The sequence below is a fragment of the Nothoprocta perdicaria genome, unplaced genomic scaffold (genome assembly GCF_003342845.1).
Source record: "Nothoprocta perdicaria isolate Ctin4 unplaced genomic scaffold, notPer1 scaffold_65, whole genome shotgun sequence".
NCBI lineage: Eukaryota > Metazoa > Chordata > Aves > Tinamiformes > Tinamidae > Nothoprocta > Nothoprocta perdicaria.
The window spans coordinates 430,395-434,526 of NW_020455921.1; positions in this window are offsets into that span (position 1 = coordinate 430,395).

A 4,132-nucleotide genomic window follows, 5' to 3' on the forward strand; every position below is an offset into this window, starting at 1 on the left:
CTTTAGCAAAACAAATTATTTATTAACAGACAAATAACCTAATACAAGTAACTGTGAAATATAATAGTTTGTAATATATAGGTGGCCAGATTATACTTTAAATATATGAGTTATGMGTTTTACTGAGACTAGGCACGTGGGCATACTATCATTTGTAGATGTTTACATATTGATAAGCAAAAGTCAGTAGAACAAATGAAGAACTGACTCTCCTTTAGCCATCCCAGAACCAAATGCACTGTTATTCCCATGCCATTCCATTCAGTGCTTCCCCTTCTTCATGGGGTTGAAAAGGCAAAACCTTCAAGCCAACACCTGCTCTTGCCCCTCAAGGSAAAACCACTCAGGCTCACCATGCAACTCATTCTCCCCACTTACTTTAAACAGTAGAGCAGAAGCAGAAGAAAGACGGTCTTGTCTTTCCCTGATCTCTTACTCAGTAGTTCTTAAAAAAAAAAAAACAAAAAACAAAAATGTGTTTACTCCATTTATCTAACCTGATGAGATTATACTCCATTTATCTAACCTGATGAGACTTGATGAGATTACAGTGAGGTAAATAAATTTCTATCATCTCCTTATTGCAGATTTTCCTTCTGCATGCCCCAGCTTCTTCTTTGAATTTGGTCTGGGTGTATCTTTATTTCTGCTTCCTTCCTAAAGAAATAAAGAGGTATTTATATAGGAGTTTTGCCATACCAGTGCCCTGTAGTAATTCTCACTCTGTGTTTCACAGACCCTATTTCATGTGTTATCTGTCTTTTCCTCTTAGCCTACTAGGGCAAAGAACTCATTTCCTTTCTACTCATCTATTGTCTGCAGATTTCCACTTCACATTGGTAGTTGCTTTACTTCATCAGCAATTCTTGTTATCTTCTCCACTTTTCATAATTTTTACAGATTTTTTTTCTATAAATTGAGAGCTAAAACCTGCTTGAAAAAGATAAGTTCCAGGAGACAACACTAGATTAACTAACTAGATTATTCTCTCTCTTTTTTTTTTTAGCTTTCTCCTTAATTATACTGTATTATTTATCATCTCACTTCCCTTTTGCCTATGCTTCTTTTAAGTCCCAAGAAGTGATTTCCTATTTCCCGTTTTTTATTTTGGCTGTTTTTTTTAAGAWCTAGAAGCTAACCCATCCTAGATTTATTGTCTTCTGAATATATGCATGACTTCTCACGGGTAGCCATAATGTTTTAAACAAATGACTACTTGGAGAATATATACTAATTATGCTCACTAATTTAGCAAYACTAATCATTTAGCATTCTCCTTTCATCTCTTGTGCACTCTTACAGATGCAGTTTTACACATGCGAGTTTCGTATTATCATTTATGCTACATATCACAAGTAGAAAGATGTGCGGACTCTCAGGTGTATGTGTGGATCTTTTAATTTTGAAGAACCTGCATTTGCTGCAAGGTTAAACATGTCAAGTATGCGCAGATCCAGATTTCTCTCCTGCTAGCTGTTAAGCTCAAGAAGTACAAATCTACACTCACAGCCCATAAACATATCAAGGCACTGAAACCACCCTTTGGTGTGGATTTAGAGGGAAATGGCAATTCAGCTGACACATCTTGTAATGTTTGCAGGACAGGCTGTGCCAAAGTAAATCCGACTTGCAAACATATGGAATCTCTCACTGTAAATGGCTTCTCATTATTATAAATAGYCTCTTTATTGAAAATGTTTTCTCCTTACCTTTTCATCTTGGACTATTTTTATTACTCAACCATCCTTTTCCTTTTTTTAATACATTGCTTCAGCTGAAGAAAAAACATGATTGGCAAATGATATTATTTCAGAAACACACTGCTTTGGTGGAGTCTTTCCTTCTAATGCATTAGTTCCTTTTTAAAACGTGCAGAGAAATTTTCAATTTTGTTATATATAAGCCCAAACTTCAATGAACAAATGCAGAAASTTTCATCTGACATGAAATAAGGACAGAAACAAGATCATGTGAAACATGATTGCTGACCAACCTCATAGTGAAATACAGGAAGCAAAATAGGAAAGCCCATTCAATGCAAAGGCTACATGCTCCCGATCTCTTTACTTCCTTAAGTTTCTGTAGGACATAACTTTTTCTTTAAGACGTACCTTGGTGTGATCTCAGATATAGGTTACAGATGCATAAATTCCCAAATGGCTCCCAAATGGGGTACCTTAATATTCTATAGAACATTTCTCTCCTTATTGTAAAATTAAGTCTTGCATGTCCTAATAAAAAAAAAAAAAAAAAGTGGATAATATAGGACATAGGTCTTTTTACAATTTAAACTTCTAAGTCTTTGAATCAGCATATTGTCAGTTATGCAGACTGCAGAGAATCCTATGTGTCTATAGATTAGGAAAACCTACATGGAATTGTTTTGATTTTTGCATATGTCTTTTTTTTTTTGGTAATCTGTGCAGTTTTCTGCAGTTGACGGCCTGGGATGTGGTGAAAGCTCTAACTACAGGTATTGGGTATTATACTGAGAATGTTTCMAAATTTCTGTTTCTCATTTTGCAAAAGTGAACTTTGGATTACAGGAATCAAGGAGACTCAGGCCTCTCTGAACTGGGCTGTCCTCTAAGTGGAACTCTTAGATCTGTGCATCAACCTTTCTTTCCTGGTACCAATAAATGGTCAGAGGACTAACCCTGGTTAAGCAAGAAGYCAGCACCTATGGATTTGTCTCTCTCAGTATGAAAGGGATTCTGCCTTCTCTCTGGGCAGAATACCATGAGCAAAGAATTTTCATGGAGTAGAGAGTGTATTGTCTTAYTGTTAAGTATTTAGTATGTTTTTATAGTAAATCCACCACTTGTAGCATCTGTACAAAATCAAACAATAAGCTGCTTTACATGTCTCACAGTAATAGGGTTCTGCAGATCAATATAGGGTCAGTGTAAGAAAAGAAGTACTTAAAGAGCGACGAGCTCCAAAGGACGAAGCAGGTGCCTTGAGCCAACTGTATCCGTTAACAGAACTCAGCTCAAGAATCCAGTTTGTCACTGACACCACACTGTGCCTGACGGCAACTATAGAAAAAACAATAGCATATTTTTACCCCAAAATGTGCAGACATAAGGGAATAAAGAAATGGCAGCTATACATTACAACTTAACCTGCTGCGCCTGGSTTTGCAGAGAGGTGTAGAAAGAATGGAAAGGCTAGAAGGGGGGGCAGCAAGCATAAGTACAGTGTAAGTAGCTTAGTTCTTAATTGCACTTGTGAATGCAACTCATGAAAACTCGCCTCAAGTGTTTATTATAAAAGAGGAAATCACAGGTCTGATTATGTTGCCACTTGTAAGTGTGGAGGTCTAGCACAGGCATCCCACAGGAAAGCTGCAGCAGGAAAGGACTGAGCAGAGGGCATGAATGAAACTGTGCCTACAGGAACCAACCCTGCCTCCTAACACTGTTCTTTTTTTCCCCTCCAAAATGTGGGATTATGCTTGGAGGGGAAGATTTACAGAGCAGAATCAAACATGATTTATGGGAAATGCTTCTTTTCCCATGTGGCTGAGCAATGACTCAAAAGGACTGATGCTAATAGATACAGCTGATGTGTGCTTMAAGAATGGTTTGGGGACTGAACTATCAAACAGCAAAGTCAGTTCAGTATGTGTGATAGTTAAGTACATACAACACAATATTCTTACGTGCCAAACGTACTTGTCAGAGAGCTGGAGTGCTCTAGTGGCACCCGGGCAAAGGATTAACCACAAGGAAAAGGGCCAGGTCAGAGCATCATCCTTGCTCACAAGTTGCTCTATTTGCTGCAGTGAACTATAAACCAGGGTTGTAACTTGTTCGGGTAGAGYATACTCCTTTGGTCATCAGCGGTGAACTAATGTCCAGTAACTGCTCATTAGCTAGCAAATAATGACCCTGCAGGGAGAAATTTGTGCTAGCGTCCTAATGTTAAAACAAAATTAAAAGTCTTGAAGTCCCTCAGTACTTCGTGCTCCTCTCGCCCCAGTTCCCTCCCACCTCTGCCGCTCCGTCAAGGAGTTTCCAGCTCCCGCCGTCCCGCTCCGCAGCCCCTGCGCGCGGGCACCACGCGGCGCCCCGCTCGGCGCCTCGCTGGGAGGGAGCCGCGCAGCCCCGCGCAGCCCCGCGCAGCCCCG